We start from the raw sequence: 25,945 nt of genomic DNA, 5'->3' as shown, positions 1-25,945 counted from the left end.
ATTACTGAGGTGTAAGAATATGGTGACATTACTATTTTGACGTTCTATAGCCACATAAATTATGGTCAGTCAACTGTAAGGGTTTTAGTCCAAAGTTAGGGCAGATTGGAGCAAACTCAATGTTTGTCAGACTCCCGCTTTGCACAAGAAAAAAATTCATGACATGAATCCTTAAAATATAAAGCCAATGTTTTTGGTTGTTTTTAAAAAATATCTGACTTGCTATTCTGTCCCTGTTCATCTATGTCCATACGTCAATCAGGTAATCATTCTTAAAACTTAGCATTTACATTTGGATGTAAGTAGGAATGAGTCAGTCAATAAATGTATACCATTGTTCAAACTAGTAGCAATTTTAATCTTACACCATGTCTCCACTGAACACATAGTGCATGTAGACATTCAAAGATGTGCTGCAGAATGTCATGAAGCAACAGTCATCTAATAGCTACTGGCAAATAGGGCTGCATCTATCAATTATTCTCATAATCGAGTATTGGATCAATTATTCTGGCAATTAATTACGTAATATGATTCTGCACTTGGCATGTACGTTACAGCATCAAAAATGGAAGTGAGCATGCTGTCATCAGAAATAATTGTCCTGGTGGAACATGGGCAGACATCTGCGGTGTATTGTACATATATATATTACAGGGGTTTTTAACTAAAACTCAAGGCCATGGAAACCTGACATGAATTTAGTTGGTGATGCAGAAATCACATAAATATGTTTTTATGTTTTATGTTATACTGTTGGTACTGCAGTTGATAGAACACAAATTAGAAAAGTGAATAGTTTACGAGTATTTATTACAGAAAATATTAAATCAGTAACATTAGTTACACTTTAATTTGGTCACAAATTAAAATGATTTCCTTCATTATGAGACAGATTCAGACCTACATGTACTTCAATACAATATCAAGTTGGAATATATGAAGTTTGATAGTTTTATTGTGCAGCTGTCAGTTAGAAATAATCCGCTGCACTGATCAGTAAAATAAATACATTACACACATTTAAGTTTTCTACCAGAATTTCTGTCTTACATGATGAAAATAAATAATTTCCGGTCACAGCTTATATTCCTCATTGTTCTCCATTAAAACAACTTGATAACAGATGCAGTTGTACGCAATTGGTTCATTTTGTGCAGAAGACGAGTCAAAGGCTGTGTGAAACTCTCCTGTTTTTGTGGACAAGTTTAAAGCAGAGAGTCTGATTGGACAAAAAAGTTGAAAACCACCTTCATACCTGTTACTCTGAATGAGGTTTTAGCTTTTTCTCAAGCAAACTTGCACAAAGAAAGCCTGACTATGTCCAACTGTCTTCTTACTTCAGACCTCTGATTTGCTAAATGACATAAACACTAGCAAAGCTGTGCCAGTAAAAATAGGAGCATCCTGTCAAATTTGAAATCCCTTTATGCTTTATTGATTATGAGTCCGTATCGGATGAAGTCTGGGTCCAGTCTTGGACCGGGGGTCCAGTATGTAGTGGATTAAATAATTCAGAGAATTTTGCCTCAAGGAATTTTAGTTATCGAATCACTCGAATAACTCGAGGAAACGTTTCAGCCCTACTGGCAAATAAGTGCCACCTTGGTGATCAAGACTCCAAAATGGAAGCCCAGTGTGATACAATGTTATAATTTCCTATAGTAGCATTCACACCATTTCCACAATGCTAACATGCCTGCTGCCATTTCCACTGATATAGTGGAAGGCCAGAGACACAGCAGTCATTTTACTAATGATCTGCATACAATTCAGTAAAGCCATGGTGTTAACCTGGAACTGGAGCGTAACTTCTAGAAGTCTGACAAATATGCGTCTTGGTCTTCTGAAAAAAGAATGATAGACATAAGCCATTGCTTCTTGTATTTCAGATCTCAAAAGTTAACTCATTCACTACAACAGTGTTGTTCATTTTGTGAAAAATTAACAAAAAACTAAGTTATCATGTGTCTTCTCACAGGATGCATGCAGGTATAGCATTGCATGTAGGCCAGGGCTCCAGACTAACTTTTATTTCCTAGGAGCACAGTGGCCCCCGACTAATTTTAAAAAATCTAAAATTTAGGGGCGCACACCAAAATTGACTTGCAAAGTAAATATTTACATTTCCTCTCATTTTCACTCTATTACTAATAAATACTTGAACAATAAATGCAAAAAATATAATATTCTCAATTCACATTTTATTGCGCAGCATTTGACACAACATAACAAGAAAAGCACTCAGAGAGCGCAGTACTCCGCCAAGGCTGCTCAGTTGACGTATAACTTCTGACAGATGAAATCTTTAATAAAACTGACCTTGTGCTGAGCACAGGCATGTGTTATGCATGTGCATGTTATGTATTTATACCGAATCACGTGTAAATTACCCTTGTAAAGGTCTGTTGATAAGTTCATGAATTTTGGCAGGTCTTTGTATTGCTAGTGTTAAAATAACATTTTCCTCCATGCTTTTATTTTGAAGGCATATTTTTAATGGTACAAGTTTTTATTTTGTCACTATTTCAGCAGCATAGGAAGTGTTCATCTAAGAAGCAGTTTCTTGACATGATGAAGACGCTGCCAAAAAGGCCGAAAATTCACGTAAAGATGAAAGAAAATGCTTCCAGCTGTTGCTGTCTAGCAAAGGATGTGTCTAAACTTAAAAGAACCTAGCTGGAATGGAGACAAGCTCTGACAATGCAGTCTGACAGGTATCGTTCTCCTGGCAACCGCCAAACCCAGACTCATCCATCAGATTGCCAGTTGGAGAAGTGCGATTCGTCACTCTAGAGATTGCGTCTCCACTGCTCTAGAGTCCAGGGGCTTTACACCACTGCATCCCATGCTTTGCATTGCACTTGATGATGTATGGCTTGGATGCAGCTGCTCGGCCATGGAAATCCATTTCATGAAGCTCTATGCTGGAGCACTGTTCATGAGCTAATCTGAAGGCCACATGAAGTTTGAAGGTCTGTAGAGACTGACTCTGCAGAAAGTTGGCCACCTCTTGGGACTATGTGCCTCAGCATCCGCTGACCCTGCTCCGTCAGTTTACGTGGCCTACCACTTGGTGGCTGAGTTGCTGTCGTTCCCACACACTTCCACTTTCTGATAATACAGCTGACTGTGGAATATTTAGGAGCGAGGAAATGTCACGAGTGAATTTGTTGCACGGGTGTCATCCTATCACAGTTCCACGTTGGAATTCACTGAGCTCCTGAGAGCGACCCATTCTTTCACAAATGTTTGTAAAAGCAGTCTGCATGCCTAGGTTAAGCACTTTGTGTTACTTTTTGTATGAAAAGTGCTAGAGAAATAAACTTTGATTGATTGATTGATAGGTGCTTGATTGTATACATCTGGACAAAACTGGACAAATTATATTATCAGTGATTATTAAGATGCATTTTTAAATATTTTTTAAAAATGTGATATATTTTTAGAAATATTTTTCAACAACACAAAACTAAAAAAACAACAACAAAAACAAGACAAAGATTAAAATGTCCTGTGTAAACAAGCCTCTACTCAGCAGTACAGACCAAAGTAATGGTTGTATAGATTAAAATGCTATCCAACATTTTCATTAAGCTTCAGAAGTACTGGTAAGAATTTTTAGTTTTTTATTAATTTATTTTCAAATCCATGGCAGCAGTGTCCTCCTGCTACCACTTTTACAATAATCTCACCAAATCATGCTCTCCACAAAATAAAAGTGGTATCAATCTTTCCATGTAAATCTACTAGAGAGAGTCAATAACATTATTTTCCAAAAAAGGCTCACCTAGTCCAAATACGCCCTTTAAAATTAGTATCACATTGCTACTGCACAATCAGAAAGAAGCATTAAAAGCGTTACTCTCTATTACTTTCATTTCAGATATGTTCGTAGATTCAGATTCATTTGGGTTCACTTTATATAGTTCTGACTGCTTTTATTTGCTGACTGAAAGAATGTTTGTTCATGGCAAGTTGCACTTTTATTTAACAAGAATAACCCCTCCATACCCCATAAAGACCCTTCACTGAGACTGTTTCCTTGGATTCATGCCCAGAACCATACGATCCCATTCTAGGTCAACCAGGCCCATATATCTCACTGTGTATTTACAACACTTTCTGCATCACTCTGTTTGTCCCTGCCCAGGTAGCTGTTTTCTACCAAATGAACAATCTTTATAGACGTGCGGCCGCCATAACAGGCCTGATTTCCAGCACTAGTGTGAGTCGTGTAAGTCTCTGGGAATTGTCAGGGTCCCGCTCAACAAATCAGCTCTAACGTATGACGTTTGGGGTGCAATTTTTATTCCTGTTTGACTGGCCAACTACCGAGAGGTAATAGGATGTTGGGGGCAGAAATGGAAAAGTATTGGTGGGAAATGTATTCGCACACCTTGTGTGTGTATGTTTGGGTGAAGTCTGATTGATCGATGCAGCATCCACTCTCCATTTATATCCCGCTTATTCGGCACTGGTTAAGTGCAGGAAAAATGAATCTGAAAAACAGCGAACGAAAGCGAGTGCAAGAGAAGAGATATGGTGGCAGATTACACCGAGGCAAGCTTGTACGTCTAAACTGGGGCTGGAGTGTCCGTGATGGAGGGGCAGTGAATTGTCTGTGAGCATTAAGTTATCTAAATGAAAATCGATAATGTGTATGTGCCAGTGTCTTAGGGAGGAGGGTCCAAAGACGATGGCCAACCGAGCGAAAGAGGTGGGTAAAGACAGAGAGAGGGTGTATGTATGTTTGGCATGAAAGGCAACATTTCAGGAGAGGATCATGAACAGGGTTTTCTCCAGAATGGAAAGTCTTAGGGGTAGCACGCATTGCTTTTGCAGAGCACCTCAAGCCCAGTGAACATGAAGCGGCATTTAGGCATTAAATTTAAAAACTGAGTTCTATCCACTGACCTCAAATGGATGACACTTGTGTGATTGGTGTGACAGATGCTTATCACCAAGTTAAGGAACTGAATTAATATTGCTGTCTTCTGTCCACTCTGGATAGTGATTACAATAATCCACTGATGAGCCAGTTGTAAGCCATCAATAAGGTCAGCATCAATAAAGAATAACTCAAGCTTCTTTTTGTTTCGGAGTAACTAATATGGATGCTAACAATAAGATACCATCTATAAAAACTACAAATTAGGGTAAGCAGACAAAGACGAAACTAATATAGCCAATTTTACAACTTAATAAATTGCTAACCTGGTGACACATACACAACCATTCAAAAGTTTGGGGTCACCCAGGCAATTTCACATTTTCCATGAAAATTCATTTTCATGTGCTAACGCATTGGCCTTGCACAAAGGTTTTCTAATCATCAACTGGCCTTTCAATACAATTAGCTAATACAATGTAGCATTAGAATACAATAGTGATGGTTGGTGGAAATGTTCCTCGATACCCGTATGTTGATATTCCATTAAAAATCAGCCATTTGCAGCCAGAATAGTCATTTAAAACATTAACAATGTCTAGACTGTATTTCTGGTTAATGTTATCTTTGTTGAAAATAAAAAAGTTTTTCCTTCAAAATTAAGTACATTTAAGTGACCCCAAACTTTTGAACGGTAGTGTATATTCATAGTCGGAATTATGCAGCTTATACAAAGTGATGATGCTAGCTGCTATGTAAAGATACATTCACTAAATTAACATGAGCAATCTATCGTAGCCTTGGGGCTAATTGAAGTTATGTACACGTAACATCCTTTTTTGGACAAAAACTGCAGGTCATAATGTTACTTTTTCCTTTAATCCTTCTCCAAAATTCATTAGACAGTATTTTGCCACCACAGCGTATAGCAACATAGAGTTAATAGGTAACTGGTCTCGAGTTTTGCTCATAAATTAAATTTAACCTCGTAGGCGCTATTTCATTTTACCTGACAAATGCATATTTGCAATACATACACTACCAAACTTTCTCATTCATCTGAATGAGAAAGTGGTGGTGTATAGTTTTTGTGGGTTTTCTGGTAGTGTTTTTTTCTCTTTGAATATAACTGAACAAAATGTATACATCCGCAAATTTACTTGACTTAGAAAAAGTTCACATTTCTGTTCTGGTTTGGAAAAGTTTACATTTAGCCAATTGAGCCCAACAACATTTTAAACAGTTTAACAGGTGACAAAAGCTTAACCACTGAACTAATCTTACCTGGACAGGTGTGGCTTTAAAGGATAATGATCAGATAGTGTGACTAGCACACAAACACTCTGTTGACCAGTGACTTTAAGAGGGCACCTATAAATGCACCTTTATGTGAATAACATGGTGCAATAGAAGACAAAAATGACATACACCCAACTGTTGGCATACTGAATGCTGGCATGTGACTTAACTTTAGGTTCCACATCTTGTTACGGAGCCACTACTATTTTCAGAGCGAGGATAAATGGACAGGACTACAAACCTTAGTAAAAGACTACAACAGGAAATGCTCACAAAAACAGGAAGCTGAAGCAACTAGCATAAATTTGGGACATAGGGTCCTCTAGTGGACTGGTGCAATAAACAACCAGAGTTAATGCAAAAAACACTGCAAAATTAGACAACCCACATAAGGTAGTATTTATTCAGGAAAGCAAGAGTTAAGTAAACAAAGATTAGACAACAGGCTACACACAATTTGGCAAGGCTACAATTAACCAGGGACCACTAAAAAGTAACAAGTCTGGCTCAGAGATTGTATGGAGACTTACCTGGTGCGGTAACAGCGAGGGTGGTGTGTGAGACAGTGGCAGGAGAATGGTGCCATTTGGCTGATGGTATGGGCAGTTTCTGTAGCAGTGGCTTCAATCCAGTATGGCAGGGGATCCAGACAGACGAGGGCGACAGGAATGAATGATTCAGATTGCAGACGGAGGAACCATATATCTGAATATTTGGCTGACGACCAAATATTCAGATATTCGGGTCCAGCCCGAGTTGTATTGTTATTTTCTATCTACTGAGCCTGTGCCATTTGGAGGGAAGGGAAATATAGTATATCTTGTCACTGGAAGTAGTTCGCACTGTTCAAACATAAAAACATTACCTTACTACAGGTATTTGTTTCAAAAGCTTTATGTTGGGAAAGACTGAGATTTGGAAATTTGTGTTTATTGTGCCTTAACTTGTCACTTCAAAGATTTTATCTATTTTTCCTCATTTTTAAAATTTTATTATTTGTAAATACCAGAATTTGCACATTATTTTACATTTTTGTCTGTCTGATCACATCATTTTATAAAAATAAGTCAGACATTACAATCAAACAGTTACTCAGTACTTGAGTAGTCTTTTCACCAAATACTTTTTTATTCTTACTTGAGTGATTTTTTTGGAGTAGAGTTACTCTTACTTCAGTACAATTTTTGGCTACTCTACCCACTTCTGACCCCAGTGGAGCTCTGGTCTGATTTTCCCATGTCGTCAGAGGAACTCTGAGTTTTTCCGGTCACTCAGAGCTCTATCTGGTATCCCTCTTGCCAACTCCAGGTCGGAAACCATCCAGGATAGGCTAAGTGGTTGGCTGCGTTAGTTAACTGAAAGCCACAGTCAGGTTGCAACACTAATTAGCTTAGCCACTCACTTAGGTAATGAACGAAAGAATAAGTAACAGAACTTAACTACCGGTAGAAGTTGTATGTCACTGTACCAAACGGTCTCATTACATGTCCTTTCACAGACTCATCGACAATCTATAGTACAGAAACATGCAAACAAACTTAGTAATATGAGTATAAAGCTCCAGCATTAGCTCTCGATGCCGGAAAACATGTGTCTCTCTCTCCTGCAATCCGTGGTCTTTTTTTTCTTCGTGCATGTATGTCATTTACCCATTCACAGGTCAAAGGTCACAGGTCAAAGAACAAGCAGGATTGCAATTAAACATTTTAACCACGAAATAAAATATTCAGTTAATCATTTTAACAATGAACTTGACAGTTTTAATCACAATGAAATGTAACAATTTTAACAACCATTTATTAAATGATTTATTCATTCAAATGTACTTTTAATCCCTAATTTTATCAAACCTTGTTTCAACACCATTACATTATAATGTATGGTACTTTTTTTAACCTGGCTACATATTTTTGAAATGCAGACAAAAGCACATAAGAGGTATTAACCAGGATTTATGCTCTGTCCAAACTGCTCGTCAGATGTTCTGATAATGTCAGAAAACTCCCATCCCCTCACCTCTCGAATGTTGGACAGATGGGGTCTGTGGCAACCATTACCTTTTACTTTCACTGGCCAACAATCTTACATCCATGGCTACTTAACACCATGATTGGTCTGCTGTCTTGGTTTGCCACAAGACTTCTTGCATTCTTCTTTTTTAGTTTGGTTTTCATTTCTTTCAGGCACACTATGAATAGCGGAATGCAATGTCTACCAGGCAAGATCTCAGAAATGCATATGGTTATCTCCCATATTTAAATGATATGATGTCAAATTATGGTTTTAGATATATTAGATAATAAGCCTTAATTTGCACGCTATGGCAGCTGATCATGTTCCCTAATGAACAGTTGGTTTCATGGTGTATGCATAACAGCTGGCATGAGGTTAGAATGACTTATGAGAAATTAATTATCTGTACAAATGTACTAAATACTTTGATTTCCAAGTGATATTGAAATTAGCCAACCCCTTCTAAAAGTAGGTGAAATATAAAATAGATTTCACAGTGTCATCAAATTCAGTTTTTAAACTGTAGTTTTGTCAAATACACTAAAAGTGGGGTTAACTTTTTTTTTCTTTACTCTGTGCAGTGTTATAGATGCACTCACATACCCACCACATACATACAGCGTTTGAGGAAGACATAGTTGGCGAGAGGCAACTTGCAAGGTGGGAAAGTGAGAGTAGACAGAGTTGGACAGTGTATTAGGGTGGTAGACATTCTAATGTTGGCCCTCCTATTGTCATTCCCGTGCTTTCCCTGCCTTAGTACTACTGCTGCTGCTGTGGAGGAAGAGAAAGCGAGAGAGAGGGAGAAAGGAAATTTCTCCATTGCAGAGGCAGTCAGGCAGAGGACAGGAGAGAGGGGGAATAAATCAGCCCCAGTCTGGTCTCTGGTGACCACCCGCGGCAAGGGAATAGTGCAGAAAGACAGAGAGAGAGAGAAGGAAGGTGGGGTAGAGAGTGTCAGCAAGGGCTTGGACTACAGAGGAATAATGTCCTTTTACTGTATTTCCCTCTCCACTCAGCCCCTGTGTGCCGTCTAAATCTACCTTCATTCATTTAATGTCACACAATCCCACCCCTTCAATGAACCTGGCCATGTCCGCATGCGCGTGTGCACACACACACGCACACACGCACACGCACACACACGCACACGCACACACACACGCACACACACACACACACACACCTCTGCCTCTTCTGACGAATTAGAATTGCCCCGACTCCATCTCCCAGCAAAACAGTGTCTGATTTGGCAAATGGTCAAAGTGGCCATTATCTGGCAACATAGAGGCCATATCGAGATGAGCCCGAGGAGGATATCAGGGAAGGGGGAGAAGGACAAAGGCAAAGTGGGCAAAAATTAGCCCATTCATAAGTTGGAAAATACGATAACTAACAAGAGGATGGAGTATTACTATGAGTGAAAGTATTCTGAGTGTACAGATGTTATTGCAAATGCACATCATGTTCGTAACGCCATGGACACAGAAATTCGCTGGCTTTATGTCTGCAGCACAACTTAAGCTCTTATCATTAAATCATACCTGAAATATTATATCATACAGAACACGTTTGTGTGTTGGAGTGTGCTTGAAAGCACTGGTATACCGACAGTTTCACGAATCCTTGTGAGACCGGGTTGGGTATACATTGCTTTCAGAAATGGCACAAGTGTAGTGATGCAATCAATTCTGTGAGGTTGCGGTATAAAGCAGAAAATAAGTTGCAAAAAAAAGAGAGCTCATTTTACAGAAGATCATTACAAAATATCAATACATTAATGTTTAAGTAGTAGCCCAAGTTTTTTTCATGTTTAATTAAACTGAAGATGATATTTTTGAACTAATTTAAATAAAGATGTGAAAAATATGTTTGAAATTCAAAATAATGAAGATATTTGTCACATTCTGTTTGTAATATTTTGCATCTCATAAACAGGTTTGCATTCACAGTTTTACCCAGAAATCTCTTCTCTGTGAGCTGTGCTTCATCTTAAGTGAGTTTTTTCAAGGCAAGTCAGTGTTTTTTCCCTGAAATCAAAGAAGGAAACAAAAGCAAACAGAGAGAGAGCAAACACCAGCCTATTGCTAGCCCATAGGACACATTTAGTAATCCTTCCAATGATGTCTGGGGCCCAGTGATGGTTACCAGACCTGCAAATACCCCTACAAACACACACACACAATCCATTTTTATTGTATTTGGGTCTGCAGCGTTGTATTTCCTACCCTCTCTTAGCGCCACACACACACTGCACTCGAAAACAAAAATCCATATTATCGACCGGCCAGTGTCACCACAATTATTCTTTTGAAACAGCCATTGAAAACAAATTACATCTGCACTGCGTTTTCATCCGATTGCTCTGGGTGAGCAATGCTCAACGGCTGGGTTTGCCCTGCCTTCGCCGACCCACAGACCCCTCCCTATAGGTTTGCTGTCTATAGCACAGTGTCGCTAACGACTGGTCTGTGTGTGTGTGTGTGTGTGTGTGTGTGTGTGTGTGTGTGTGTGTGTGTGTGTGTGTGTGTGTGTGTGTGTGTGTGTGTGTGTGTGTGTGTGTGTGTGTGTGTGTGTGTGTGTGTATGAACGTATGTAATAATATGGTAAAGGTTCTGGAGCAAAAAAGATAAAGAGAGGATTTTTTTTTAATTGAAAGGATCAAAAATGATAGAAATATTTCAGATCATTTACTATTCAGCAGAGACCATTTGATAAATTAACCAATTATCAGCAGTGGTAAAAGGAGCAACCATGTTCTTCTTACTACTGGATGTAAAAGTTGAAATGTTATTTTATAAAAATCTATTAGTAATGTTTGCTAGAATCATTTAGTAGCATGTACTCTGCAGCAAGTTTCCCCATGACAATATTATTTTCTCAGGCATTGGTGGTTTATAATTTGTGATTCATTAACATACAAGCAAAAATAATATTTTTGATATTGAGCAATTCAAAACAATTTTACAGATTTTTGACCAGTTTAGTTTACTGTATTACCATTGCAGTTTAGAGGCTAATTATGGCTTATTACATAACATAAAACAAGCAAACAAAAATGCAGTGAAGTAAAAACTTACATTTTTCCTCCAAAATTTGGCTAAGCATAATTTTCAAATAACAAAACAATTTAAACACCAAAATAAGTGTACAAATTCCCCAATATTGTACGTACAGGACTGCATGCTTCATTTAGTTTTACTTTCTACCATTGGTAATGAATGTATGTAGGACTGAAGTGATCAGTCGATTAATTGCTGACACGTTTATTGGCAACTATACTAATCAACTGATTGAGGACTACATTATGCAAGAGTTTAAACAGTTTTTCTTAACAAAAGTTAAGAACTAAAGTTCTTGTAAAAAACTGAAAATATGTTTCTGTTTCTTGACTTCTATTATGTGAAAATGAATATAATAATAATTGTTACATTTTATTTTGAAAATGCAGAGCTCTCAATTGAGTATTATTGTCTGTTGTATATCTTGTTAAATAATCATATGCTAGCAGTATTACAGTCAATGATTATTCTCTGAAAGCCATACTGATGGGCAGCATGATTGCCACACCACCATTCCACCACTATTACATTTAACTGTGTTACTCCATCTAACAGTATTAGCCCACTGCTCTGCAGCACACAAGCCTCCTTCCAATAGCATCAGTCCAGTGGTGCCATGTGACAATGGGAGAAAACAACAACTAATATCCAGCCGGCACAGTTGGTAATTAATCCTGCCTTGGCTTCCCTCTGCCGAAGAATACAGCAAAGGCTAGAAGGCAGGATCCCTTTGTTAAGCTTTGACCACACAAGTCACCTCACCGGCCCTCCCGAAGCAGGGAAACGCCAACTTTGGAGTATTAAGAAAACCAATAGCCTTGTTGACATGAACACGGAGGCCTAACCCCCGCAGCCTCCTCATATGAAGCATTGATTTTTCTGTCCGGCCGTAGTACTAAACCCATTCATTCTCTATGGCCAAGCCCAAGACTTGCACGGATGTGAGCGCCCTGCACACACACACACACACAAAACACACACAGGGGCCTGGCTAAATTCTCCACTCATCCTCTCAGTCTTACCTTGGGGGTGGAAAGTTAAGGATTAAAGTCACCCCTCCTCCTCCATGTTTCACCATCACTCCAGCACTGATCCAGTACACACACAAACAAACACACACACATACACAGGTACATGTGCAAACATACAGAAGCCCACACATATGGCCTACCCTGTGCAGAGAGGCCAAAAGGGAGGTCAGGTTAAACATGATGGGGTGCAGTTGAGGGGGTTCAGCCTCTTGATCTTCAGGGATGTAGGTCATAGATTTGGACTGTAGGGAAGCAAACTCAATAGTTCTGCCTATTGCTGACAAAACACTTCTATTATCGCACCTATGCATTTAACACACACAGGTGCAGCTTCCATAGCCGACAATGAAACTTCTATGTAGTTTGACGTGTTTTCTCTCATTTTTTTTTGCCAGTTTTCCTATTTCGCCGTTCTCCTGTTGAGTCTTTAGTATTTCCTCTGTAAGTGAGAAGTGGGAAAAGAAAGTATGTCCCTCAGCATCTTTTTCTGGCTAAGAACAGAAAATGTTCATTATCCATCTTTCTCTGGGCTTGATTAACAAGCTTCACAAACGCAACAAAATAGCACAAACACAGACTATAAGTCGGACAAGTGTTACTGACTTGATCTGAACATGTGATGCAAGAAGAGAAATACTGTACATAAAATCAAAGGCTGGAAAAGAGAAAGAGGAAGAAGAACCATCATTTGCTCAATTAGCATTGGCACATTAGTAAAAGCACAATATCACAACTGCACAATTGGCTCAGCTCCCTTCAGGACACGCTGTGAGACATTCAGAGACATTAGCATAGGGTGAGCTAACGAAGAAAGAAGACGAAGGAAAAGGAAATTAAAAGAGCAGCACATTTTCAAAGCGTTGGTGTACCCGATGTCATTAAACATTTATGGTAGTCTTCCCTCTGTGTGATGAGCAGTTTGGTTGTAGCAAAGATGTGTTATAGAACAAATCAGGGGGAGAGAAAAAGTCACATTTGTATTTTTTTCGCCTTCTCTCTACCTTTAATTCTTAAAGATAGCAGACACATATACTTTTCTGCAGTGTTTACACTCTTTTCCTCTTTTACTTTAGTGTCAGAATAATAATAAGAAGAGAAAGTTGACTGATTGAGCGACTATGGAAGTGGAACCAACAATCATTTGTTTAGTAAATGGTGTGGTGGCCCATTTCGTCCAAAAAAAATTTAAAAAAAAAATTTCTAAAATCCCATAAGGATGGTGTGAATGTACAAGGTCTTGCAAAGAGAAGTCGAACTACTTTTAGAGCCAATTAGAAAAGAAAATATTTTGTTTAAAACTAGAAAAAGAAATAGCTAGCATGCAAAAAAAATTCAACAGTAGTTTTCCAAAATAGTTTAAATCAATCCACTGGACTTTAAGAAAGTTCCTTGAAGACATTTCACCTCTCATCCAAGAGGCTTCTTCAGTTCTGGTGGTGGTTGGTGTTGCCTCAGCTTTTAAACCTCTGTGAGGTGTGTCCAGGGCTATTATTCCAACGACCCAAAGCCAAAACTCATCTGACTACTCAACGATGGTCTTTGTTTCGGTGAGAGTCGTTGAAATGCACAGATGTCACTGAGCCCTCGTGTGCTAACGGTGGTCATTAGCATGAGTCTGCTGAGTAGTTCTTTTGGGGAGTTTTGAAAGGACCTGATTGTAAATTGACGAAAGATAATGTTGCAGACCACCCCCCCGTTCAGAGATGGCTTCTCTACTTTGACATGGACGGCTTCTTTCACTCCTCTCTCAAACCATCTGTCCTCCCTATCCAAAATCTGAACATTGGTGTCCTGAAACGAGTGTCCTTCTTTCTTAAGGTGAAGGAAGACTGCCGAATCCTGTCCTGAGGAAATGGCTCTCCTGTGTTGAGCCATGCGCTTGTTAAATGGCTGTTTGGTTTCCCCTATGTAGAGATCTGAGCATTCCTCGCTGCATTTAACTGCATACACCAGGTTGCTCTTCTGGCTGTGTGGTGTGGGGTCTTTTGGGTGGACCAGTCTTTGCCTGAGGGTGTTATTTGGCTTAAAAAAGACAGGGATCTGGTGTTTCTTGAAAATCCTCCTCAGTTTTTTCAGAAAACCAGACACATAGGGGATCACTATATTGTTGCGCCTGCTTTCCTTCTCTTCCGTCTTCACTGGGTTGTTCTCCTTTCTGGATCAGTGCCCCTTTCAGGTGTTTGTGTTCTTTTTCCTGGCCTTGAGTACTTGTGGATAACTTGTCAGCCCTGTGTTGCAGGGCTGATGACTTCTAACTTGTGCTCCAGTGGATGGTGAGAGTCAAAAAGCAGGTACTGGTCCGTGTGTGTTGGTTTCCTGTATACCCCAACACTCAGACTTCTGTCATTTTCTATGCGGACCTCACAATCCAAGAAGGGCAAAATGTTGTCCTGTACATCCTCTCTGGTGAACTTGATGTTGCTGTCCACCAAGTTGATGTGTTCAGTGAAAGTTTGCACCTCATGAATTCTGATGTTGACCCATGTGTCGTCCACGTATCGGAACCAGTGGCTCTGTGTTTCTCCGTTGAACGAGGTCACGGCCCTGTGTTCCACTTCTTCCACGTATAGATTGGCCACAATAGGAGACACTGGCGAGCCCATGGCACATCCATTTCTGCCTATAGAAACTCCTTCTGTACTGGAAATAGGTGGTGTTCAGGCAGAGGTCCAAAAGTTGGCAAATCTGGTCTGGGTTGAGGTTTGTTCTGTCGCTGAGGGTGTTGTCTTGTAGAAGCCATTGCCTCACTGTTGCCTCCACAGTAGTTTGTAAATATCTGCACTTTACACTTCTAGCATTCATATTCCACAGTGCAATTGTCTCTCTGTGTACAAATCCAGAGTGGAAGGGCATATAACTGCAGTTTTGAAGTTCAACGTGGTGGCTATAGCCATTGGTGTCTTGACAATGTCTGACTGTCCCTAACTCCCAGTTACTCCACAAATGAGCAATGAGATGGACTAGCTCTATCACTGGTTAATGTTCAGGTTAATGTTTTGTCATCACAGAAGCTGCAGTAGCACTTCAAGTATGTCGTGTTGATTGAAGAAAATTGTTGATCTAACTGTTGTTATTTCTGTAAGCTGATGCTTGTCAGATTACTGCCCTATTCGACAGTAAGGCACAGATCAGCTCGAGGATTTTTACTGCCACAGAAACAGAGACAGTTATTTGAATTGTTTAGGAAATCAGAGATGTGATTCATAGGTCTGAAACCCGGCTGATGTGTACAATTCAAAGCTTCATTTGAGTCATACAGCTTTTAGTGGGTTTACTGAGAAACATTGTATTCCAAATCTCAGAGAAGCAATGCTTTGCTGTTGCTAAAATGTTAAATGGAACCTTGAAATCTTACTGATGTGCCTTAGAGGCTTCTGGGTCCAGCTTTTTCTTTACATAGCCATGTGCTCCATGTTGCTTTAAAAAAAAAGTATGTTTCTCCTGTTTCCATACCACAGCTAAAAACACAGCAAACCTGAGTAATACATGATTGCAGCCTGAACACACTTCCAGTTGCTAAGTGTGTTTTTTTAATTGGTCTTTGTTCATCTTTAAACTTGCTGTATTTCTACCATTGATTATTTATCTCAGTATTTATCTAATTAATGCTCACTGATTTGCTCTCTTCTCCCTCCCTTGTCTTTCATGTGTTTTTCTCTTTTGTCCTCTCCAAGTGGTAGGTCAACACACAGCAAAACATCACTCCATCCATCTCTTTGTATTTTCTTTTCATACTGTGCCAAATTGTCCCAGCACTCAATCAGGCCTGGATCCACATCAAACTTCCACAGATGAATGTACACACTTGCAGACACACAATGATGAATACTGTATGAACAGACATGAACACATGGTAGCTGTAATATACTGTAAAAGGATACACATTTGTAGGTGCATACATGCATCATGTTTATCACAAATACAGCACAGAAGCCCACAAATGTGCTAAAAAAATCTCCAAATACACAAATTATTAGCACATAGACACAAGTGGTAACCTGTAGACTAATGCGAACAACAGTGTAAAGTAGTGACAACATATCACCCTCACAGCCAAACCACAAATATGCAGATATAAGCAGAGATATTAGGCTTCTGCTGTGATCGCCATTTACAAAGACATCTGCTGTTGGTCCCAGTATGGGACGATCATTGTACAGATAATGTTAAACATTTATTGACTTGCAAGTATTGTTGCATCAGTATACATCGTATATTTGTTAATATGGAACTTGATCAGAATATTCTTGTTGCTGTGGATATCATTTTTGTTGGTTATAACAACACAAGTAGAGTTTTCCATATGGGCCATCATCAGTCCAGTGCATCACAAAGTAATTTACCAAAATATTCTCCAAAGGATATTAAATGTGTGATATACACAACCATTCAAAAGTTTGAGGCCACTTAGAAATGTCCTTATTTATGAAAGAAAAGCAGTTTGTCTCAATGAATATACTGTAGCATTAAATTAATCAGAAATACATTCTGGACATTGCTAATGTGGCAAATGACTATTGTAGCTGGAAATGGTTGATGTTTAATGGAATATCTACATAGGGGTACAGAGGAACATTTCCAGCAACCATCACTCCTGTGTTCTAATGCTACATTCTGTTAGCTTACCATGTTGAAAGGCTAATTGATTATTAGAAAATCCTTGTGCAGTTATGTTAGCCCATGAATAAAAGTATGAGTTTTCATAGAAAACATGAAATTGTCTGAGTGACCCCAAACTTTTGAATGGTAGTGTATGTACCTGAAAACTCTTACAAGTTTGTTTTTGAGAACTGGATGCAGAGAGATATTGCTGCAGTCCAGAACAATGTGGACCTGTTTAAAACCTCTGACTGTCTGTTCATTAAGGCCTCTTGCATCATATCATCTTTTTTTTTTTTTTTTTAAAGTAAAACAGTAGTACAAGGTGTCAGTGTCTGAGTATAGTGTTATTAACCACGCCTGACGTGTACGTCAGCGGGGTTACTGCATTTGCTTCGGTATGTGGCTGGCTGGCTGGGTAAGTATATATGTATGTGGGTGGGTATGTCCGGTCAGATATCTCTGCAAGTGCTGAAGTCAGGATAATCAAACTTGGCACTGAAGATCAGTCTAAGGTCCCCTGCTCAGTTGTGGAGTTACAGGTCAGCAGATCAAGTAGGAAGGAATATATGTAGGATGATCAAAATTGATACAGAGTATCATGCATGGGCGTGGTTCTGCCCTCTACTGAGGCTCGTCTAGTTTCTACTATCAGCAATGATGGCCAAACAATACAAATTAGACCAAAATTTGAATAGACTGGAATCCTCACCTAAAGACCAGTAATTTCAGCCACATTCTGATCATGACATTTGCTTTTCACAGGAAGGGATGTCATTTTCTTCCTCATCAAGTATTCACATTTTCAGGAAGAAAATAAAAACCTGCTTGTTGGACATAGCTCCATTTCTGCATTTCACTGTTCTTTTCCATAGTCCCCATTATACCCTTTCTACATTTTTTTTTTTTAATCACAAATCGTTGGACTATAGTGAGCAATGCTAAATGCCAGTGGTGCAAACAACAAGAACGTGATGCAGATTTAGATCCCAGAATTGCTTTGGGGATACATGGCTTGTGAAAGCATACGCCATTAATTCATTTTATTTTTCTTCCTTCTCTTTTCAACATGCTGGCCAGTACAAATTGCAGATAGGGGGAGTTAGGGAAAAGGCGGATAGTGTGGCTGCCCTGGGATATTTATCCCTGGAAAATTTTCACTGGAGATATTGTGTGATCTCTCCTTAACTCAGACAGAGAAAAAGAGAATGCCGAGGGAAAATAGAAATTGTAATCACAGTATGCTTGAGGGAAATGCATGTAGCTCAAGAGAGAAAAAAGACCATTACATCCAGAGACTTGTCTTTGTGAAAAACTGAAAAGAAACTAGCGTTGCACTTTAAGTAATCAGACCATGTACCACTGAGACCATAGGAACAACGTGTTAATGCAGCTTAATCTCTAATGCTGAGGGGATACAAACTGCACACAGTTTGACTCAATGTTTTTCTGCTGGTCTGTGTACAGCTGGTATTACATTATGGAAACAGGGATTTGGAATTAGGCTCATTCCACGAACATGAAATGCACCATGATTTACAACAAAGGCAATACAAGGTTGTGTCAGGGGGTCATGAATATAAAAAAATGTATGTGCAAAGGAAAGGATCAGCTCCTCTGAAAAGAAACTTTCTGTCAGAAAAAGCTCCAGCACTCGCTTGTTTTAGATTTCACCATAGCATTTTACATGCAAATCAAAGTTGTGCTGATCACATATTCTTTGAAACCCAACATTGGCTGAGTGTAAAAATGTAGAAACCGCTTTGACCCCTTACTTCCATGATCTAAATGATAGGTCTTGTTCAGCTCATTATCATGTTCCAATAGCCCACAAATTCTGGTCTTGTAGAGTGAGAAGGCTTTGCTTAACCCACTAAAATTATTTTCCATGAAATGTCAGACAGAAGAATTTAGTGACAAGTTCAAGTCAAGCATTGGCCCACTTATCAATATATATACATACAGATAGTTTATCTTCTAGAGTCCACAGCATGTATGCTATGACAGGCTACTTTTTTTGACAAACTTGTTTATATCTTATAATTTCCTTTCACTGTCTCTGCTTTTATGTGCTAGTAGTTTTCTCATGATATGCCACTGTTTGTAGCCTATTCAACTGCCTCTGTTTAATTATAACAATGCAAACATTAACATACTGTAATCTGGATATCTGAAAAGGATCACATCAGTCCAGTGGCAGTTTCAAGACAATTGGACAGTTGTAGATGTTGGTGTCAGATTTGGAAACTGTGTCAGTGTGCCTTTGTGTGTAATAGAGCAGACAGTGAGCAGCCAGTGCACAGACTTGTAGACAGGGTGTAGGAGGTGACTGATGACCACCATCACATCACTATCAGTTCTTCATAACAGTCAATAAACAGACACACACATACACAGACAGAGTAAATATATAAGATGGAACTTTCAAAAAAATCCCCCTCTGGCCAGAGACGCACATTCGACTTGAAAATATGTAGCTGATCCAGAACTTAAACAAATTCTGCTCTGATGACATAGTTTGTGGCAGTCAGGTTCAGTACTAATTCACATTTCAAATAAACATTAAGTTCACCTATTTCTCCATTGCTCTCAAGATATTGTCTTTGCACGGATCGAGCACCATTATGACTCCTATCAAATTAGATCTCAATGATGAAAAAAACAATCAAGGAAACAAATCATTCTGTGCACAGAAGTCATTTTCATCTTTATTTCTTTCTTCCCTCTGTGGCATTAAAGCTGTTCACTCTTGAGTGTCAGCGAACTGCTTTCTCAAACAAACAGCCTTCTCAGTGAATTGCAATTTTCTTTCCTTTCTGTGTCTTCTCTTTTTTCTTTCTTTTTTTTGCTCTCTTTTTCTGATGGGCCACTGAACCCTTTCCTTGGCTGTGTATGCACTAGCAAACATGCTGATACGATCTTAAAGGTCATGTTCTTTTCACGTTGACAGAGGCCTTCCAAAACTTTGACGAGGGGGTCCCTCTAAAGGATAGCACTGCTACACTGCAGCAGCAGTAGTAGCAATTCAAGCTGTAGCCAAACTGATTAATGCCCTACATCAAAGCCCTTTTTCCTATTCAACCTGCATTTCTGAGGGCAGTCATGCTGAACCAGGATGGCCCATCAGCCCCAGTGGTCCATGCTTTCTAATCTTATTCACTGAGATGTAAAAGGATGAAATGATTACAAGTGATAAGCAGCACTTGGGTATACTTCTAGAGCTGCTTTGCCAAACAATAATGTAAAATGAACTAAAAGCTAAGTAGATGTCCATCTGATGGACTTTGTATCATAGAGACGCACAGAAACAGTCTGTTGAGTAAAGCAAATGCAAACAACGCCCATGTGGTTTCAGGCATTTGCTATAACACAGATATCACACCAGTTAAATCACTTTAATTAACATTTACTGGATGTTTTTTAGATGTAAACCATTGCGAAGGAATCACTGCATTGGTTGTACATGCAGGTCTTGGTGTAAGTCTTTCTGGGTATGTGTGTGTTTGTGTCAATGTTGGACTACTCAACGCTCGACAGCTCCTCTCTTCCCTGCCTTGTTTTTAAAAGGCAACCATAATGGCCGGTAAGGACAGCCTTAAGAGCTACTGGCAGCTTGAAGCTTGACGCAACCAAAGGTCATTGATTCCCCCCCTCCTGAACGCCTGCTCTCTCCCTCTTTTTTTAAACAATTCATCGAATTTTGGCATTTTGTGAACACACACAGGACAGCTCACCGACAAGCCGACCTTGACAGCGAATTGGATAAATAAACCTTCAATTTAGCCGCTCTCCTCCACTCCTTCCCCAGCGCAGCTCGCCAGCTCAGGCAGCGAGTCCCACCGGGAGCCTTCACCTATCCATATTGTTCAGCCCACGTTCGGCTCGGCTCTCCCTCCCTCTTTCCTGGCCTGTCTAGCGGAGCTGCCCTCAGCGCTGTGACAAACACGGCCTTAAAGATAAGCTAACACCCCCCTTGCGCTCCAGTCAAAGTCAATCCTCGCTCTGCGTCTGAAATTTAATGCCAATTCCATCTCTCAACCCCGTCCATCCCATTTCCACAGCTCAACAGTGTACCCTCCGCCTCTGTCTCTGCCTGCCTCCATCAAACCCTTTTCCGAGACACAAACACATACGGTAATGCAGACATGCACTGACATGCATGCAAACACACACTTCTCCATACCTATCAGATGGGCTTCACCATCCCAGGGGAGAAGCAGGGAGTGAGAGCACTACTCCATAACGGGTAATGACATGGCATTTAATGATACTGTCCAAAATGATCCGGGCCTCCGCCGACAGCTACGGCTGCTCTGCATGGAGGCCGCGCAGCCGTGGAGAGCCAGATAAGCTTGGCTGGGCCTGCTCTATGTTTGTGTGTGTGTGTGTGTGTGTGTGTGTGTGTGTGTGTGTGTGTGTGTGTGTGTGTGTGTGTGTGTGTGTGTGTGTGTGTGTGTGTGTGTGTGTAAGTATGTATGTGTGTACTGGTGTGTTTGCGATTTCCTAACACAGCAGAGGCAATACTGTATCTTTCACTCGTCCTGTCGCCTGATAGGATGTGACATATGCCTCCACCGCACACTGCCATCATTCCTCCCATCACCTCACCTTTCCACCTCCTCTCTCTTCTTTTCTCCTTTCATTTGTTCTCTTTGCCTCTTTCCAGTCCTCTTCTTCACATCTCTTATTTCTTCTTCCGTACACGTCGTAAAGTAGACGTTCCTTTAAAATACAAGCTCGGGGTGTTTTTATGTGCAGCAATATAGTGACAATGGATGATCACCTTAGGACTAATAGTCTGAAGAAAACAACCCCTTGCTTTTGCTGGTGTTTGTGTTGTGTATGTAGTGTATAGGTACAGCAGAAAGGACAGGAGATGCAATACGAGGTTGATAAAAAGAAAAACAAAAAAAAAAAAAGAGCAAGCCTTAAGATGGACACTGGCTATTTCGTTCGTTCATAATGCCACCTGACCAGAACGCTGCAGCAAACACCACCTTACCTCATTCAGCACTTGAAAGAGATCCACACGGATAAAGTGCATCTGTTTCGGCAAAGGACTGAGTTTATATCGAGGGGATAAACTGCACTGCACTGACTGCGTGGAAGGGTGATAAAGTGCAGCATACTCGGAGCATGACAATGAAAATGTCATTAGGGTCTGCAGTGTTAATCCAGAACTCCTGGTGCTGAGAGCTCGTGTGAATTACTTGTTAATCACACAGTGCCAGTGTGTCAGTGTGTCTTGTTCTTGGTGGACAAAATTTACAAAATCTATGGATAATGTGCTCGTATATTCAAAGTTATTTTAAACATTCAGCTTTTAGCTAGACTATGCTGTAGTGAAGTAGTCCTCTGAACTATTTGACTATTTTACATCTATCTATCTTCCCTATTTGCTAATTGTCTGTTGGTTTGTGAGACATAAATACACTGCCATTATTCCCATGAAAATGAATTTGATCACAAAAGACCATCATACAAACGTCCATGTAAAATGTTGATAATAATTAGTTGTATTCCATTACCTCTCACTGTGAAGGTGGCATGCAGGCACCTACAAATCCACATAGAGGTGGAAAAACTTTTTTGCTATTTGTATGCTTTCCCCATTGCTGATTTAGTTACTTGATAAATGCCAATTACACAAATCCTATAGATTTTCTGCATGGTACCAATTTTGGAAATCCATAACTGACCCATTACACTCAATTAAATCATCTGATATGATGATTTAGCAGAAAGGGATCCTCTACATAGCAGTGAGTTTCCAAAAAATATCATACTTTATTCATTTATGGTATAGTGGACAACTTTTAATTTACTTACAGCAAATCTCCAAACTGCTTTTGATATTTGCTCCAAGTAATCAGACAACTGTCTTTTGTGAGTGGTACAATTATGCTGGTAAAGAGTCTTTTCTAATGTTCCTTTCTGCTAAGTTTTACATTATCAAATTCATTTAATTCACGTTGTAATAAATGCAATGTACACTCCCAGTCAAAAACTTGGACACAACTTTACATTCAATGATTTTTATTTAATTCTTTAATACATGTTAGATTAATACTGAAGACATCAAACCTATAAAAGAATACATTTGAATTATGTTGTAAACAAAAAATTGTTAATCTATTAATTTACAATATAGAAAATAATACAAATAAGAAAAAAGCATTGAATGAAAACACGTGTCCAAACTTTTGACTGGTAGTGTGCATATATGTAACCATTACAGGCAGTTGTTATGATGGTGGTCACACAGAAATGACTGACATGTTCTCCATGAATAAACAGTTCTTTATTGCTAAGAAAAGTACGGTTACTTACATTCTATATGCATGGAAACACATCTGAATCTGATTTTCCTTGACTTTGCATATTTACATGTACAGGCCTTGTGCTTTGAGAAAGTGTGTGCATAGACTATATGCATGTGTGTCACACATTTGACTGTCTTTGACAGCCATAATGACACCTTGGGGTGTTGAAACTAAAACACAACCTCCAGCTAAAGCCAGTCTGGCTGTGATAATGAGTGGCTTGCTCTGAGTGCACTGACAGACGGAGGTGAAATCCATGTAGGCAACTCCGTCAGGTAATTAGATTGAACCTACAATGCCAGGTAATAAGTGTTTAGGTAGAGCTAACAGCTACCTTTCCACACTTCAGCTGCATTTATCCTCTTGCGGGTTAAGTGCTTCTTTAAGAAGGAAAACAGTGGAGAAAGAGGGTACACACTGCAGCTGTTTTGTGGTTCGGTACAATAGAAATACGGGTGGTGTGTGTGTCTGTCTTAAAGAATTGGTATTACTCTACATGACATTAATCAGAAGGCCCTATGTAAATACAGGCATGCAGGCATTAACAAAAATTTGTGTTTGCTTGACTGTGTGTGCATGTGCGTGTGTGTGTGTGTGTGTGTGTGCATGTGCGTGTGTGTGCGTGTGAGTGTGTGTGTGTGTCTGTGTGTGTCTGTGTGTGCATGTGCGTGTGTTGGCGTGCATACATGGTTGCATGTCAGGTGTGTGTATCTCCAGAGTGTATGAAGCCCTGAGGGCAGCCCAGGGGCTTGCCTCCAGCATCTGTTCTTACATCGGCAAGAGCAAGGCACACTAAGACTGTATCCTGCAGCCAAGCTATCAAAACACACATACACACACACATACACACACACAGACACACACACACAGAAAGCGGGAGCTCACTAACCTTTTCAAAATCATGCATGACGTTACAAACAATTACAGAGAGACAACCTGGCATGGAATGCCAAGATACTGCAACGCTCATCTCTGTCTTACAAGGCCACTGCTTTTCAAAGACTGCAGGGAAAATTCCAGAGTAAAAATGATGTAATTTCATTTGGTGGGATCTGGGAGTTTACTTTTAGTTGTCTGTCTTCCTCCTTAATGCAGTGAATGACAGCAAATTTAAGTTGCTGTTAGTTATTTTTCCCTGCTGCGTTTTTTCATGAAAATGAGAAAATGCTTGACAATTTTGCCAAGAATTTGTCGATTGTAGTCTGTGTTTGCCTCAGTTGTCAGTTCATCTGTGTCACTACTCTGTGCTTCTCGTGTCTCGTTTCTGCCTACTTTAGAATTTACCAGCCGCACTAGGGAAGCTGGTATTGTTTTTACCTTGTGAGTCGAGTTGTGTGTGTGTGTTTGTGTGTGTGCCTTCATGGTAAAATGCAGTCCGAGAGACAGCATCTGTAGTGAGAACTGCCACAAAAGCACTTTAGAGTATTCATGTGTGTTTAGACAGATTTTGTACATTTTGCCATGCTGCAGCTATGCGAGATGCACACATGAAGCTTTACAGGACAAAAGGAAGTCCCAGTTTCAAGATTGGTGTGTTCCAACTCATGAGTACTTAGTAATGAAAATATTTACTACATGATTACCTGAGTACATGTTAACAGGCGTTGCAGCTGCAAGATGGTCTTTAGTATATATCTTTCTTTGTCCCTGTTATTTTTGCTTGCCTGCCTGATTTTTTTTGTAATGTCCATCAGCTCAAGTAAAGTTCACTTTAGTCTAAATGACAACTCAGAGAAATAATACTATAATAATGGTCTGAGACAGAACTCAAACTCAACTTGTATGGCTGAAAGTCAGCTGACTTACTCTTTGTGAGTGCAAAATCATGACTCCACCACCATTTGATGAGGTGAAAATGAACCACTAAATAAGCCTACACAAAGGTGGAGGAGGTCACTACACACCCGAATCTGATGATAATGGTCATTTAATTTGATTTTGAATAACTGTGGGTCCAGCTCAAAATGGCTGGCTCCTATATTCCCCATAATTTGCTAGAATAACTGTGTGCTACTGTGTTTACCATATCAACTTATAAGGTGATAATATTTTACATTTTTCAGTTCTTGCTACATGCTACTGTTAATGGCAGTGTTTTACAGCTGACATCCAGTTAACAATGATCCAGAAGTTAACAATTGATTGAAAAAGTCAAAAAAGTTAAAGTGAAAAATAAGAAACAAAAAATGGAAATGTCACACAGTTCAGTCATTCTGGATTCAAATAATGTTCTTATTTAGGGCTCCACTTGCTTTCCCCCTTCTACTCCTGCGCCACTGTTGCCCACCAGTCTGCCTTCCTCCCCTCCTTTTCCCTGATGTTTGTATCAGATGAACATATAACTGCAGCAGGACTGTATTAGCAATGCAGGCAGTGGGCTTGAGCATCACAAATCAGCCTGCCATTTCCCTCTCTCTGTCTCAATCCCAGTCTCTCTATTTCACATCGCCATTACTCTCAAGGCTGAAAAGATATATTACAACCAGAATTACTGGTTGGCTGACACAAATGAGTAGGGCCTGAGAACCTGGAGTAAGCTAATTACAGCTCTGCCCCTTGTTCTTAAAGCCAGTGCAGCTACTACACAATTGTTTTTCAAGTATCAACCATTTCTGCTGCAATGAAAACACAGCAAACACTGTTGTGTGCGTGCGTGCGTGTGTGCATGCACGTGCGTGTCTGTGTGTGTGTATAGTAGTGTAGAGAAGTGGGCTTACTGAGCTGGAA

The 25,945-nt window shown here is 39.7% G+C and overlaps 1 long non-coding RNA gene across 1 annotated transcript in view; it reads right to left on the bottom strand.

Moving 5' to 3' along the window:
- LOC127532395 (uncharacterized) overlaps nucleotides 1-21,240 on the bottom strand; it is a 29,273-nt gene extending 8,033 nt beyond the window's left edge. Inside the window, exon 1 of the long non-coding RNA XR_007939845.1 lies at nucleotides 21,079-21,240. This is a non-coding gene — a long non-coding RNA (uncharacterized LOC127532395). The remainder of the gene's footprint in view (nucleotides 1-21,078) is intronic.
- Between the last annotated feature and the right edge of the window lie 4,705 nt (nucleotides 21,241-25,945).

The sequence above is a fragment of the Acanthochromis polyacanthus genome, chromosome 2 (assembly GCF_021347895.1).
Source record: "Acanthochromis polyacanthus isolate Apoly-LR-REF ecotype Palm Island chromosome 2, KAUST_Apoly_ChrSc, whole genome shotgun sequence".
Lineage (NCBI taxonomy): Eukaryota > Metazoa > Chordata > Actinopteri > Pomacentridae > Acanthochromis > Acanthochromis polyacanthus.
This window is presented reverse-complemented; position numbering and strand designations above follow the sequence as displayed.